The sequence below is a fragment of the Somniosus microcephalus genome, chromosome 2, assembly GCF_052327205.1.
Source record: "Somniosus microcephalus isolate GS21.2 chromosome 2, FLI_Smic_1.0, whole genome shotgun sequence".
NCBI lineage: Eukaryota > Metazoa > Chordata > Chondrichthyes > Squaliformes > Somniosidae > Somniosus > Somniosus microcephalus.
In genome coordinates, this window is record NC_140988.1 from 239108876 (window position 1) to 239125589 (window position 16714).

General features: G+C 47.7%; 1 pseudogene; it reads left to right on the plus strand.

The window, feature by feature from the left end:
- Positions 1–396: 396 nt before the first annotated feature.
- On the plus strand, positions 397–16520 carry LOC147123307 (uncharacterized; annotated as a pseudogene).
- The last annotated feature ends 194 nt before the right edge of the window (positions 16521–16714 follow it).

Consider the following 16714-nt stretch of genomic DNA (forward strand, 5'->3'; position numbering starts at 1 on the left):
GAGCACCTTGTTGTAGGTCTTGTCCCAGCGGGGACTCCACAAGGACTGAATTCCCAGTCCCGTGGGGAGCGAGTGGGGAGCCTCATGACCTCCCCACACTCGGCTCTTTATTCCCGCTTTAGGCGTCACTTGACCGCGTCATAACTTCAGCACGTTCACGTGCGCTTAGGCGGTCACGTGACCTGCACCGTTGCATCGTACATCTCCCCGGTACGAAGGCTGGCTTTGAGGCCAGGGTTGTAAGGCTGAACTATGCCGGTACTTGCCGCGGGAGTGGAGAATCGCTTCACTCCCGCCTGCTGGCCGATGCGGCCGAAGTCGCGGTAGGCCGGACTATGCCGGCGGCCGTCTTAGAAACCCGAATCGGGCCGGCGGCCGGCGCGCATGCGTCACGTGATGTGTGACGTCAGCGCGTTAAGTCGCCTCTTAAAGGAGCAACGGCCCAACAGGTAAGTTAAAGGGGCAACAGCCCCAACTGGTAAGTTACACAAATAAATTAGGTAAGTACATACAGTTAGGTAAGTTATACATACATAAGTAAGTTAAAGGGAATTATGTAACTCAATGTAAAGGACAACCCATAGGACTGCCACACAGGCCCCCCAAGAATTCGCTTTAACGAAAGTCCAAGGATGAGATAGTCTGACGAGCTGGTCGTCACAACGGTCATGCTGTCTCGACTTAATGGACGAGGTATAAAGATACTACTCGTAAGCGGATCCTTACGCGCGTCATGGCGAATAAACGTATCCGTCAGGCGAAGGGCCATAGAAACGTGCGAAACAGCAGGCCTTGTCAGAGTGACGGGCTGATTGGGCGGACGCGGGCGATGTCTCCGTTGACTGATGAGCGAAACCTTCAGGAGGCTGGAACGCACGGAACAGTGCATGCCATAATGCTAGGACATGAACAGAACGGAGGGTGAAGAGTTGCTACGTTGATCTGTGATCGGTGAGGCTAGCAACTTTCACGTGGCTGATCGCAGCCGCGGAATGCCCGTTAGACCCGTCCTCGATGTATACAGCTTCAATAGACATTTGCGTTAAATACAGGGAAAACTGGAGAAAGGGCGGCAACGGTCCAGGTTGTTGTTGCTTTCAAGAGAGATTAACTCTGCCTGAAGGGCGGCAACACATGTAACAGTTGTAAATTTAAGAAAAAACAGCCAGAAGGGCGGCACACTTTTGTTCACACCGAATCATGTAGTAAATAACACAACCAGCAAGCTGAAAACAGCCAGAAGGGCGGCACACTTTTCTTCTCGCCGAATCATGTAGTAAGTAACACAATCAGCAAGCTGAAAAGCTGGTGCGTCGTCAGCGGGGAAAGAGTCATCGGTGTTCACGAGGGAGTGGTTCTCATAGGTGAGGAATGCGTCCTCGTATGTTGCAGGGATGAATCCTCGTGGTATCCCCGCGGGGTGCGCTCCGATCTTGTGGGCCCGAACATGCTGTACCCCGCGCTTGGAGAGATGTGGCAGTAGAAGAATCGAATACGGAGACCGTGGTCTGTACCGCATCGCTGTTCTCAGCGAACAGGGCTTCTTCCTTCAAAAAGCACGAGGGAGTCCATGGCTCCCTAGATTGTGGTAGCAACAGCAGAATGGCTGATGCTTCCATAGCATGCTTCGTTTGTGAAAAACGTTCACAAACCCACCAATTGTAGCGCTGGTGGACGACTGTTGCCGTTGGTCGTGCTCTACTTCTATAAAATTATTCATAACAAACGGGCTCACCTCCAAGCTGCGTTTCCATTGCGAAGACGTTTGCAAAAACGGGGTCCCTTTTGGTGGAATCTGTATTAAGCGGTTGCTGTTCCATGTTGTTCGTCGATTGTGCGTTGGTCGTCTTGAGTGAAGACGAGGTTCAGGCGTGCGTTGCTACCGTGAATATCGTTCACGGATACGGGTTCACCCATTGTAGCGTTGGAATTGATGAGCTCCCGTACTCACATCGTGAGGTCACCAATGTCGCGTTGGAATTAATGAGCTCCCGTACTCACGTCGTAGGGTCACCAATGTAGCGTTGCAATTAATGAGCTCCCGTACTCACGTCGTAGGGTCACCAATGTAGCGGTTCGAGTAAATCGCCACTAAATGAAAGAGTTTAACTTCGACGAACTATAAATAAGTTGTTTATTTACCAGAACAGGATAATTACAGCAGGTAAAGTAGCAGGTAAGATGGCTGACTGCAGAAGCACCATATTGTAGGTCACAAGATAATTACAGCAGGTAAGGTAGCAGGTAAGATGGCTGACTGCAGGAGCACCATGTTGTAGGTCTTGTCCCAGCGGGGACTCCACAAGGACTGAATTCCCAGTCCCGTGGGGAGCGAGTGGGGAGCCTCATGACCTCCTCACACTCGGCTCTTTATTCCCGCTTTAGGCGTCACGTGACCGCGTCATAACGTCAGCACGTTCACGTGCGCTTAGGCGGTCACGTGACCTGCACCGTTGCATCGTACATCTCCCCGGTACGAAGGCTGGTTTTGAGGCCAGGGTTGTAAGGCTGAACTATGCCGGTACTTGCCGCGGGAGTGGAGAATCGCTTCACTCCCGCCTGCTGGCCGATGCGGCCGATGTCGCGGTAGGCCGGACTATGCCGGCGGCCGTCTTAGAAACCCGAATCGGGCCGGCGGCCGGCGCGCATGCGTCACGTGATGCGTGACGTCAGCGCGTTAGGTCGCCTCTTAAAGGAACAACGGCCCAACAGGTAAGTTAAAGGGGCAACAGCCCCAACTGATAAGTTACACAAATAAATTAGTTAAGTACATACAGTTAGGTAAGTTATACATACATAAGTAAGTTAAAGGGAATTATGTAACTCAATGTAAAGGACAACCCATAGGACTGCCACACAGGCCCCCTCAGAATTCGCTTTAACGAAAGTCCAAGGATGAGATAGTCTGACGAGCTGGTCGTCACAACGGTCATGTTGTCTCGACTTAATAGACGAGGTATAAAGATACTACTCGTAAGCCGATCCTTACGCACGTCATGGCGAATAAAACGTATCCGTCAGGCGAAGGACCATAGAAACGTGCGAAACAGCAGGCCTTGTCAGAGTGACGGGCTGATTGGGCGGACGCGGGCGATGTCTCCGTTGACTGATGAGCGAAACCTTCAGGAGGCTGGAACGCACGGAACAGTGCGTGCCATAATGCTACGACATGAACAGAACGGAGGGTGAAGAGTTGCTACGTTGATCTGTGATCGGTGAGGCTAGCAACTTTCACGTGGCTGATCGCAGCCGCGGAATGCCCGTTAGACCCGTCCTCGATGTATACAGCATCAATAGACATTTGCGTTAAATACAGGGAAAACTGGAGAAAGGTCGGCAACGGCCCAGGTTGTTGTTGCTTTCAAGAGAGATTAACTCTGCCTGAAGGGCGGCAACACATGTAACAGTTGTAAATTTAAGAAAAAACAGCCAGAAGGGCGGCACACTTTTGTTCACACCGAATCATGTAGTAAATAACACAACCAGCAAGCTGAAAACAGCCAGAAGGGCGGCACACTTTTCTTCTCGCCGAATCATGTAGTAAGTAACACAACCAGCAAGCTGAAAAGCTGGTGCGTCGTCAGCGGGGAAAGAGTCATCGGTGTTCACGAGGGAGTGGTTCTCATAGGTGAGGAATGCGTCCTCGTATGTTGCGGGGATGAGTCCTCGTGGAATCCCCGCGGGGTGCGCTCCGATCTTCTGGGCCCGAACATGCTGTACCCCGCGCTTGGAGAGATGTATACTTGCTGTTACTTTGGATGTAGAGGCAGACGAACCGTATGGCAGTAGAAGAATCGAATACGGAGACCGTGGTCTGTACCGCATCGCTGTTCTCAGCGAACAGGGCTTCTTCCTTCAAAAAGCACGAGGGAGTCCATGGCTCCCTAGATTGTGGTAGCAACAGCGGAACGGCTGATGCTTCCATAGCATGCTTCGTTTGTGAAAAACGTTCACAAACCCACCAATTGTAGCGCTGGTGGACGACTGTTGCCGTTGGTCGTGCTCTACTTCTATAAAATTATTCATAACAAACGGGCTCACCTCCAAGCTGCGCTTCCGTTGCGAAGACGTTTGCAAAAACGGGGTCCCTTTTGGTGGAATCTGTATTAAGCGGTTGCTGTTCCATGTTGTTCGTCGATTGTGCGTTGGTCGTCTTGAGTGAAGACGAGGTTCAGGCGTGCGTTGCTACCGTGAATATCGTTCACGGATACGGGTTCACCCATTGTAGCGTTGGAATTGATGAGCTCCTGTACTCACGTCGTGAGCTCACCAATGTAGCGTTGGAATTAATGAGCTCCCGTACTCACGTCGTAGGGTCACCAATGTAGCGTTGCAATTAATGAGCTCCCGTACTCACGTCGTAGGGTCACCAATGTAGCGGTTCGAGTAAATCGCCACTAAATGAAAGAGTTTAGCTTCGACGAACTATAAATAAGTTGTTTATTTACCAGAACAGGATAATTACAGCAGGTAAGGTAGCAGGTAAGATGGCTGACTGCAGAAGCACCATGTTGTAGGTCACAGGATAATTACAGCAGGTAAGGTAGCAGGTAAGATGGCTTACTGCAGGAGCACCATGTTGTAGGTCTTGTCCCAGCGGGGACTCCACAAGGACTGAATTCCCAGTCCCGTGGGGAGCGAGTGGGGAGCCTCATGACCTCCTCACACTCGGCTCTTTATTCCTGCTTTAGGCGTCACGTGAACGCGTGATAACGTCAGCACGTTCACGTGCGCTTAGGCGGTCACGTGACCTGCGCCGTTGCATCGTACATCTCCCCGGTACGAAGGCTGGCTTTGAGGCCAGGGTTGTAAGGCTGAACTATGCCGGTACTCCCCACGGGACTGGGAATTCAGTCCTTGTGGAGTCCCCGCTGGGACAAGACCTACAACAAGGTGCTCCTGCAGTCAGCCATCTTACCTGCTACCTTACCTGCTGTAATTATCCTGTGACCTACAATATGGTGCTCCTGCAGTCAGCCATCTTACCTGCTACCTTACCTGCTGTAATTATCCTGTTCTGGTAAATAAACAACTTATTTATAGTTCGTCGAAGTTAAACTCTTTCATTTAGTGGCGATTTACTCGAACCGCTACAGTAGTGTACTCGCCAGTGGTTATATGTGTAGTGAACTCGCCAGTGGTTATATGTGTAGTGAACTTGCCAGTGGTTATATGTGTAGTCTACTCGCCAGTGGTTATATGTGTAGTCTACTCGCCAGTGGTTATATGTGTAGTGTACTCGCCAGTGGTTATATGTGTAGTCTACTCGCCAGTGGTTATATGTGTAGTGTACTCGCCAGTGGTTATATGTGTAGTGTACTCGCCAGTGGTTATGTGTGTAGAGTACTCGCCAGTGGTTATATGTGTAGTGAACTCGCCAGTGGTTATATGTGTAGTCTACTCGCCAGTGGTTATATGTGTAGTGTACTCGCCAGTGGTTATATGTGTAGTGTACTCGCCAGTGGTTATGTGTGTAGAGTACTCGCCAGTGGTTATATGTGTAGTGTTATCGCCGGTGGTTATATGTGTAGTGTACGAGCCTGTGGTTATATGTGTAGTGTAATCGCCAGTGGTTATTTGTGTAGTGTACTCGCCAGTGGTTATATGTGTAGTTTACTCGCCAGTGGTTATATGTGTAGTCTACTCGCCAGTGGTTGTATGTGTAGTCTACTCACCAGTGGTTATATGTGTAGTGTACTCGCCAGTGGTTATATGTGTAGTGTACTCGCCAGTGGTTATATGTGTAGTCAACTCACCAGTGGTTATATGTGTAGTATACTCGCCAGTGGTTATACATGTAGTCTACTTGCCAGTTGTTATATCTGTAGTCTACTCGCCAGTGGTTATATGTGTAGTGTACTCGCCAGTGGTTATATGTGTAGTCTACTCGCCAGTGGTTATATGTGTCGTCTACTTGCCAGTGGTTATATGTGTAGTGCACTCGCCAATGGTTATATGTGTAGAGTACTCGCCAGTGGTTATATGTTTAGTTTACTCGCCAGTGGTTATATGTGTCGTCTACTCGCCAGTGGTTATATGTGTAGTGTACTCGCCAGTGGTTATATGTGTAGTGTACTCGCCAGTGGTTATATGTGTAGTCTACTCGCCAGTGGTTACATGTGTAGTCTACTCGCCAGTGGTTATATGTGTAGTCTACTCACCAGTGGTTATATGTGTTGTCTGCTCGCCAGTGGTTATATGTGTAGTCTGCTCGCCAGTGGTTATATGTGTAGTTTACTCGCCAGTGGTTATATGTGTACTCTACTCGTCAGTGGTTATATGTGTAGTTTACTCGCCAGTGGTTATATGTGTAGTCTACTCACCAGTGGTTATAAGTGTAGTGTCCTCGCCAGTGGTTATATGTGTAGAATACTCGCCAGTGGTTATATGTGTAGTTCACTCGCCAGTGGTTATATGTGTAGTGTACGCGCCAGTGGTTATATGTGTAGTCTGCTCGCCAGTGGTTATATGTGTAGTGTACTCGCCGGTGGTTATATATGTAGTTTACGCGCAGTGGTTAAATGTGTCGTCTACTCGCCAGTGGTTATATGTGTAGTGTACTCGCCAGTGGTTATGTGTGTAGAGTACTCGCCAGTGGTTATATGTGTAGTGTTATCGCCAGTGGTTATATGTGTAGTGTACTTGCCAGTGGTTATATGTGTAGTTTACTCGCCAGTGGTTATATGTGTAGTGTTATCGCCAGTGTTTATGTGTGTAGAGTACTCGCCAGTGGTTATGTGTGTAGACTACTCGCCAGTGGTTATGTGTGTAGACTACTCGCCAGTGGTTATATGTGTAGTGTACTCGCCAGTGGTTATATGTGTATTCAACTCACCAGTGGTTATATGTGTAGTTTACTCGCCAGTGGTTATACATGTAGTCTACTTGCCAGTTGTTATATCTGTAGTGTACTCGCCAGTGGTTATATGTGTAGTGTACTCGCCAGTGGTTATATGTGTAGTCTACTCGCCAGTGTTTATATGTGTAGAGTACTTTCCTGTGGTTATATGTGTAGTCTACTCGCCAGTGGTTATATGTGTAGTCTACTCGCCAGTGGTTATATGTGTAGTCTACTCGCCAGTGGTTATATGTGTAGTGTACTCGCCAGTGGTTATATGTGTAGTTTACTCGCCAGTGGTTATATGTGTAGTCTACTCGCCAGTGGTTATATCTGTAGTGTACCCGCCAGTTGTTATAAGTGTAGTGTACTCGCCAGTGGTTATATGTGTAGTCTACTCGCCAGTGGTTATATGTGTCGTCTACTCGCCAGTGGTTATATGTGTAGTATACTCGCCAGTGTTTATATGTGTAGTGTACTCCCCAGTGGTTATATGTGTAGTGTACTCACCAGTGGTTATATATGTAGTCTACTTGCCAGTGGTTATATGTGTAGTCTACTCGCCAGTGGTTATATGTGTAGTCTGCTCGCCAGTGGTTATATGTGTAGTATACTCGCCAGTGTTTATATGTGTAGTCTACTCGCCAGTGGTTATATGTGTAGTCTACTCGCCAGTGGTTATATGTGTAGTCTGCTCGCCAGTGGTTATATGTGTAGTATACTCGCCAGTGTTTATATGTGTAGTCTACTCGCCAGTGGTTATATGTGTAGTGTACTCGCCAGTGGTTATATGTGTAGTGTACTCACCAGTGGTTATATGTGTCGTGTACTCGCCAGTGGTTATATGTCCAGTTTACTCGCCGATGTTTATATGCGTCGTGTACTCGCCAGTTGTTATATGTCTAGCCTACTCGCCAGTGTTACAATCACAAAACAATTGTACTCCGAGGCTTACTAAGGAAATAGTCCATCACTGAAAATCTCACAGGAGGTTTTAATGAACGATTTACTTTACAGTATCTTTCCCTAATGAATACCAGATTTAAATTGTAAACTATATTTGCAACTGCCTCAATGTACTGATATGCAACCAGTTTGCTTTAAGCATATTTTTGAGCAATGTATCCCGGGCATTGACCTCTGCAGTTGTCGGACCTCTTCAGTTTCTAATTAATCAGCATTTCAGTCGCAACTTTGCTTGAGGTTCAGTTATACTGCATGTCACAGAAACATCTACATTTCCGGTCAAGAAGTCCTCAGCTTTATTATTCAAGATGGCCTTGAAAGCATAAGTCTGTACAAATCACCAAGGAATGTTATGAAAAAACATGTGCACGCCCACACAAAATCATGATGAGCTATAATCATGTAATATATGCAATAGTCTTAAATGTTGTAACCAAGTGGCAGAATACAAGAATACACACTTCAAATTTTTAGCCTTGAAATACATTCACTCCCACTCATCCTGCTCCCATTATGATTCTTGGCTCTCTATTGTAATCTTGGTTTCAATACGATATTTGCACAGGGATATGGCAAAAACTGGCAATTATGATACCCACATTTTACTCCTTAGAGATAGCATAAATATTTACTACATATGTACTTTGATATAATTTCATAAAATAATGTCTCAATGTGACGATGTGTGACTGTATTGATACTGACGTTACTGATATTTTATAGTGATGTCAGTTATAATGCACCCTTGTTGTGTTATACTGATCTGTCTGCTCCAAAACGTAGCTTTACAACAGGGCCTACTGTACCATCTCGGATCAAGGAGCATAAAATAGATTCACTTGTTTTACTATTTTCCCTTAAAGAGAGGTTTATTGTACTAATGTTAGCGTTATGCTGGTGAACTTTGGTAGCTTGACAATGGCAAACCTGCTGGCCTGGCATCATCCTAAGGAAGTCATGGCTGGAGCGCCACTTGCACCTGTCTTTTTATAAGAATAGGTGTTAATGTTGCCAGCAGTTGAGAAAAAGTTTGTATTTCTGCCCCAGCCGGCTGCTATGGGCAGTGCAAAGCCTAGAGATGAATTCTGGGATGGCTCTGCATAAATCTGCAGCAGAGATACCAAGGAGATTACGTCATGGGTGTGTTGCAGAGCTTAACCATTCCAGCTAGCAAACTAAAATGATGAAAGGTTTTAGCAAAAGAAATAATACCACAAAATTCAGCTCCTTAGCCCCCATTGGTTGGGCGCAACGAGTTCTGATTTAGCTCCAAAATGGCATCCGCAGCGCTCGCGCACACTTCTGGTGCAAGTTGTGCCAGACGCCATCTTGGTGAGGGCATTAGCGCGCGCAAAGTGAGCATCCACCAGATGTATGCAGAGTAGACAAATCATGACGTCAATCAGCGTGCAATGCTGATTTGACACTAGCGCTGCCATTTTGGAGCTCAACACTCCAGCTAACGCCCTCTCTTAAGCTCGCACAGCTGAACACGTGTTCAGCAGCAGGGAGGACCCATCAGCAGTGCTATTTAAAGGTTACAGTTTAGTTGCTGGTTGATTACTACTGGCTGTTGCTGAGTTTGTCGAATTGTTTGGTGGTTTGTACAGTTATTTAAAGTTGCTAAAGTCTACAGGGAGTGGTGTGGCAGGTGCTAAAGGACTTTGTCCTGACTTCAAGGCTTCTGCACAAACCAGTTGCTCCCAGATATAGATGCAGTAGTAGGCATTCCCCTTGGACTACAGCATGACTGGGAGAATGAGGGAGGAGGAGGAGGGGGAGAAGGGCTCCCAGCAGCAGGCCATATCTGCCTCGGGTGTTCAGGGAGCAATACTTCTACCTGAACCTGCACTTCACTAAGAACGTCTTCACAGAATCTTCCACCTGCTGCAGCCGCAACTACAACCTCAGAGCAGAGCGTGGGCAGCATTGCCAGTGGCTATGAAGGTGACAGTGGCCATGAACTTTTATGCGTCAGGCTCCTTCCAGGCTGGAGCTGGAGAAATTTGCAACATCTCACAGTTTGAGGCCCAAGCACTGATCCTTGTGGCACCCCACTAGTTGTAGCCTGCCAATCTGAAAATAACCCATTTATCCCTACTCTCTGTTTTCTGTCCATTAACCAATCCTTTATCCATGCGAATACATTACCCCCAACCCCATATGCCCTTCTCTTGCGTAACAACCTTTTATGTGGCACCTTATTGAATGACTTTTGAAAATCCAAATATACTGCATCCACTGGTTCCCCTTTAGCTACCCTGCTAGTTACATCCTCAAAAAACCCTAATAAATTTGTCAAACACGATTTCCCATTCATAAAACCATGTTGACTCTACCAAATCATATTATGATTTTCTAAGTGCCCTGTTACCACTTCCTTAATAATGGATTCCAGCATTTTCCCAATGACCGATGTCAGGCTAACTGTTACAAAAAGAAAATACTGCAGATACTGGAAATCTGAAATAAAAACAGAAAAAGCTGGAGCTACTCAGCAGGTCAGGCAGCATCTGTGAAGAATGAAACAGAGTTAACGTTTCAGGTCGATGACCTTTCGTCAGAACTGGAAAAAAGCAGGAAATGGAACAGATTTTTAAGTAAGTGCAGGGGCTGGGAAAAGGGGGAGGGGATGAAAGAACAAAAGGGAAAGGATAAAAGGCAGGAGAGGTTAAGAGACATTAAGAGATATTCAAGGCAAAAGGAGATGGCAATGGGACACGTTAAGAAACAAAGGATGGCTCTAGATGAAGTGTGAATTGCGCTGGCAGAATGAAAGACAGCTTCCATGTGGGATAGAAGAAAAAAAGACACAGGCAAAAAGTGTGGATGAAAAATATATATGATCGGGGCTGTAGTGTATGTACCTTGAAGAAGGAACAATATTCTGCAGCCCCTGTATACTGCAGTACCAGTAGTGACCACCCCTGTATATAAGCCTGTGTGGTAACTTTGCATAGTAGTTCCAGTTTTGTCTCCATTCAGTAAACACCTGTTGTAACCAACTTCTGCAGTCCATGTCTCAATTACACACGGACATTACATTGGCGATGAACAGATCCGAACTTACCTATAGTTCTGCACCACCTCACGGGGATTCATCCCTGAAGCGAAGTTATTAGAGGTCGAAGCCAGAAGGAAGAAATCCAAAAAAAAACAAACAGAAGAAACGGGCATCAACCGTGGGCAACCGCCCTCTGATTCATCAAATTCAAAGATTTGCAGGAGAGGCTGTCGAGAACTGGGCTTGGTTCTCCAGTCTATGGTGTTCCAGCTAATCGGGCTGGTGGCAGGTAGTACACTGATCCTTCCTGGGCTGCGGCGGGCTAGAGCTCGATCGGGTGGCTTTTCAACGGGGCCGAGCAGCGTTGTCGGGAAGAAGAGAGAGAGAGAGAGAGTGGAGCACACAGGGCGCGGCCGGTGCTACGAAGCCGGGCAGCGTACAGGCCCGAGAAGAGGGAGGAAAGTGTCCCATAGGGTCTGCTCTGACGACAGGAACAGTAATTAAAATAAAAGAAAAAGAAATTAGAAGCGCAGAAAGCTGCGAGGAGCTGCAGTTTGCCATGGGGACCGCGGAGAGCGGCGTTGGCAGCAGCGCGGGGGGAAGCGCGCGAAGACCATAGGGCGTCACCATCAAGGCATAAAAACGCCAGCAACAGCGTTGGCAGCAGCGGAAAAGACAGAAAGCGCGGGAGGCGCCATCTTAATCCAGCGGGGAAGAAGGAAAAGCGCGGGAGGCGCCATTTTGTTCAATCGGGGAAGAAGGCAAAGCATGGGAGGCGCCATTTTGTTCAATCGGGGAAGAAGGCAAAGCGTGGGAGGCGCCATCTTAGATCTCCAAGATGCCGAAGACTGGCAATATCACTGCCTTCGAAAATGAAATAGAAGACTGGACCACGTATGTGGAAAGAGTCGAAGTATATTGTAAGGCAAATGAAGTAGCCGATGAGAAAAAGGCATCGGTACTACTAAACTTAATGGGCGCAAGAACATACGGCCTATTGCGGAACCTGATCACTCCAGTCAAACCGATGGAGAAGAGTTTTAACAAAATTGTTGATATCCTACAGGAACACCTAAATCCTACACCGCTGCTGATAGCAGAAAGATTTAAATTCCACAAGAGAAATCAGCATAAAGATGAGAGCAATGCTGATTACCTTACGGAACTACGCAAGCTATCAAAGCACTGCCAGTTCGGAGCAGGACTGGCAGATACCCTACGGGACAAATTTGTCTGTGGACTCCTAAGTGAAGGAACCCAGAAGAGGTTACTCTCAGAGAAAGAGCTGACGCTAGATAAGGCTTTCAGCGTGGCAGTATCGTACGAAGCAGCAGCAAGGGGAGCTGCGGAAATACAGCAAAAGCCACAGGAATACGGCACCCATGAAATGACACGGGGATTTGAAAAATGTTATCGCTGCGGCAGAACAACCCATGACCAGAAGGACTGCTGGTTCAAGGACAAAACATGCAGGCAATGCGGAAAGATGGGACACATTGCACGAGTTTGCAGGTCCGGGAAGAAGACTAACGACAACAAAAAGACCACTAAGGAAAAGTACAGGAAAGTACAAAAGATACGGACAGTAGTTCCGAAGACCAGAAGAGCGACAGTGAATCCGGGAACAAGAGACTAAGCTGTCTCAAACTACACAACGTAATCGCAAAAAAGGAAACACAAAATGACCCGACACTCTCCAGGGTCTATGATTTAACGGTGAAGGGATGGCCAGCACATGGCGAACCAGTATTGCCAGCATTCTCACCGAGAAGAGAACAGCTGTCAGTGTGCCAAGGAACCTTGATGTGTGGATCCAGAGTAGTAATTCCACCCAAATTGAAGGATAGAGTGCTCAATGAGCTTCATGAGGGTCATCTGGGAGGGGTAAAAATGAAGAACTTAGCCAGAGCGTTTGTGTGGTGGCCGGGAATCGATCGAGAAATCGAAGAGATGACCAAGATGCCAGAAGGTCCAAAACGCCCCACCACAAGCCCCTCTACATCCATGGGAGTGGCCCTCATCTCCATGGCAAAGGGTACACATTGATTTTGCTGCTCCATTTATGGACTCGATGTTTTTTCCGTGGTGGTTGAGGACATTTTTATTACCTCTGGCCACTTTGAATGTGCATCCATCGCAATTAAAAACATCGAGTCCATAAATGGACCAGCAAAATCAATGTGCACCCTTTGCCATGGAGATGAGGGCCACTCCCATGGATGTAGAGGGGCTTGTGGTGGGGCGTTTTGGACCTTCTGGCATCCTGTACAGCTCTTGGTCATCTCTTCAATTTCTCTATCGATTCCCGGCCACCACACAAACGCTCTGGCTAAGTTCTTCATTTTTACCCCTCCCAGATGACACCCATGAAGCTCATTGAGCACTCTATCCTTCAATTTGGGTGGAATTACTACTCTGGATCCACACATCAAGGTTCCTTGGCACACTGACAGCTGTTCTCTTCTCGGCGAGAATGCTGGCAACAGTGATTCGCCATGTGCTGGCCATCCCTTCACCGTTAAATCATAGACCGTGGAGAGTGTCGGGTCATTTCGTGTTCCTTTTCTATGTTTGCATTCGTCACAGGTAGACATTCGACTATGGTCGAGTGGAATATCTCCACAGGATCCACTGCAGGTGCTTCTTCCACCGTCGGCAATGGTAGGCGCGACAATCCATCAGCATTCCCATGCTGTTTAGTTCCTTTGTACTCTATGTCATATTGGTGTGCCCCTAGGAAAAGGGACCACCTCTGTAGCCGTTGTGCTGTCATTATCGGGACGCCCTTCTTAGGGTTGAAAATGGAGACAAGAGATTAATGATCAGTTAGTAGAGTAAATTTCTGTCTGTGCAGGTAGTGATTGAACTTCTTCACCCCCCACACCAGGCTGAGGGCCTCTCTGTCAATCTGAAGAGATGGCCAGCACATGGCGAACCACTGTTGCCAGCATTCTCGCCGAGAAGAGAACAGCTGTCAGTGTGCCGAGGAACATTGATGTGTGGATCCAGAGTAGTAATTCCACCCAAACTGAAGGATAGAGTGCTCAATGAGTTTCATGAGGGTCATCTGGGAGGGGTAAAAATGAAGAACTTAGCCAGAGCGTTTGTGTGGTGGCTGGGAATCGATAGAGAAACCGAAGAGATGACCAAGAGCTGTACAGGATGCCAGAAGGTCCAAAACGCCCCATCACAAGCCCCTCTACATCCATGGGAGTGGCCCTCATCTCCATGGCAAAGGGTACACATTGATTTTGCTGGTCCATTTATGGACTCGATGTTTTTAATTGCGGTGGATACACATTCAAAGTGGCCAGAGGTAATAAAGATGTCCTCAACCACCACAGAAAAAACTATCACAGTCTTACGAACCATATTCGCCAGAAATGGGCTGCCTGAACAGATTTGCTCCGACAATGGACCACAGTTTGTGTCTGAAAAGTTCCGGAGATTCTTAAAGAACAATGGTGTTAAGCATTACACATCCGCCCCATATCATCCAGCCACCAATGGATTGGCTGAGAGGTTCGTTCAAACATTCAAGAAGGCTATCAAGGCAATGTGTAATGAAGACATACCCCTACAACACAAGGTGGATAACTTCTTGTTTGCCTACCGGAATGCGACACATGCGGTTACCAACCAAACTCCAGCCATGATGTTCTTCAATCGAAGACTAAGATGCCGCTTGGATTTGGTTAAGCCAAACATCAGAAGGGATGTGGAGAACAGGCAGTTTCAGAATATGAATGAAAGGCCAACCAGGAGTTTCAAGATAGGTCAACCAGTTTTGGCCCGGGACTACCGCACAGAGAAATGGCAGCCAGGAACGATCTGCACACGGCAAGGACCTCTAATGTATACCGTGGACGTTGGAGAGAGCATTGTAAGACGCCATGCTGACCAGATTCTAGAGTCACTGGAAAACGTCAAATCTACACCACGATCCTATACACCTGGTGATGAAACCGAAGTACCAATTGCATCTGCCTCAGAATCGGTGATATTGGAAGCAGACGAACCAAACAACGACGTTGATCCCGAATCAACTTTGCCAGAAGAACCTGATACCCCAAAGAGGCGTTATCCGGACAGAATCAGGAAGCCTCCTCAAAGACTGAATTTATAATTGATTAACTTCAGCTAATGTATATAGCAACTGTAATTGTAAATATGTTATTTAATTATTAATCGAATGTTATGTACTGTTTAGCTAAAAGGGGAGGAATTGTAGTGTATGTACCTTGAAGAAGGAACTATATTCTGCAGCCCCTGTATACTGCAGTACCAGTAGTGACCACCCCTGTATATAAGCCTGTGAAGTAACTTTGTATAGTAGTTCCAGTTTTGTCTCCATTCAGTAAACACCTGTTACAACCAACTTCTGCAGTCCGTGTCTCAGTTACACATGGACATTACAGGGGCCAGGTTATGATCTGAGATTGTTGAACTCTATGTTGAGTCCAGAAGGCTGTAAAGTGCCTAATCGAAAGATGAGGTGCTGTTCCTCGAGCTTACGCTGAGCTTCAGTGGAACAATGCAAGGGGCCGAGGACGGTGAGGTCTGAGTGGGAGTGGTGCGAAGAATTAAAGTGACAGGCGACCGGAAGCTCGGGGTCCCCCTTACGGACTGAACGGAGGTGTTCCGCAAAGCCATCACCCAATCTGCGTTTGGTCTCCCCAATGTAGAGGAGCTTTAAAAAAAACTTTTTTTCTTCCTTTCAGGTGTCAAGGATCGCAAGCTTCAACAATTCTTGGACACCAATGCCCCTCTGGAACCTTCTTCCCCTTCACTTTCCTCTGACCCCATCCCTTCTCCCAATCTCGCCCACTGCCGCATTTTAACTATCCCCTCTGACCTTCCCCCTCTCTGACCCCAAATGATCAGTCCTTAGCAAAGGCCTGAGCTTCATCCCCTTATGCCCCCACCTCAATGAATTTCGAGCTCGGCACAACGCTGAGCTCTTTTTCCGCCGCCTTCATCTCCGTGCCCATTTCTTTAGCCAGGAGTCTTCCCCGCGCATGGCTGACCCTTTCTCCCGCTTTCAGAATTCTCGTTCTACCTGGACCCCTCCCTCTGGCTTCTTAACCTCTCTAGATCTTTTCATTGCAAGCTGCTGGTGTAACATTGGCCGTCTCTATTTCTCTGCTCCTCTCACTCACTCCAACCTACCCCCCTCTGAACTTGCAGCACTCCATTCTCTCAGATCCAACCCCAGCATTGTCATTAAATCTGCTGACAAGGGTGGTGCGGTTGTTGTTTGGCGAGCCGACCTCTACCTTGCGGAAGCTGAACGCCAACTCTCCGACACCTCCTCCTACCTCCGCCTGGACCATGACCCCACTACCGAACATCAATCCACCGTATCCAAGACTGTCACTGACCTAATCTCCTTTGGAGATATTCCCCCCACAGCCGCCAATCTCATAGCTCCCCAACTCTGCACAGCCCGCTTCTACCTCCTTCCCAAGATCCACAAACAGGACTGCCCTGGTAGACCCATCGTTTCAGCCTGTTCTTGCCCCACAGAACTTATCTCTTCCTATCTCCACTCTATTTTTTCTCCCCTTGTCCAGTCTCTTCCCACCTACATCCGCGACTCTTCCTACGCCCTCCGCCACTTTAACAGTTTCCAGTTTCCTATCCCCAACCGCCTCCTTTTCACTATGAACGAACAATCCCTCTACACCTCCATCCCCCACCAGGATGGCCTGAGGGCGCTCCGCTGCTTCCTTGAACAGAGGCCCGACCAGTCCCCTTCCAGCACCACCCTCCTTCGCCTGGCTGAACTTGATCTCACATTGAACAACTTCTCCTTTGACTCCACTCACTTCCTCCAAATCAAAGGTGTTGTTATGGGAACCCACGTGGGTCCTAGCTATGCCTGCCTTTTCGTGGGATATGTGGAA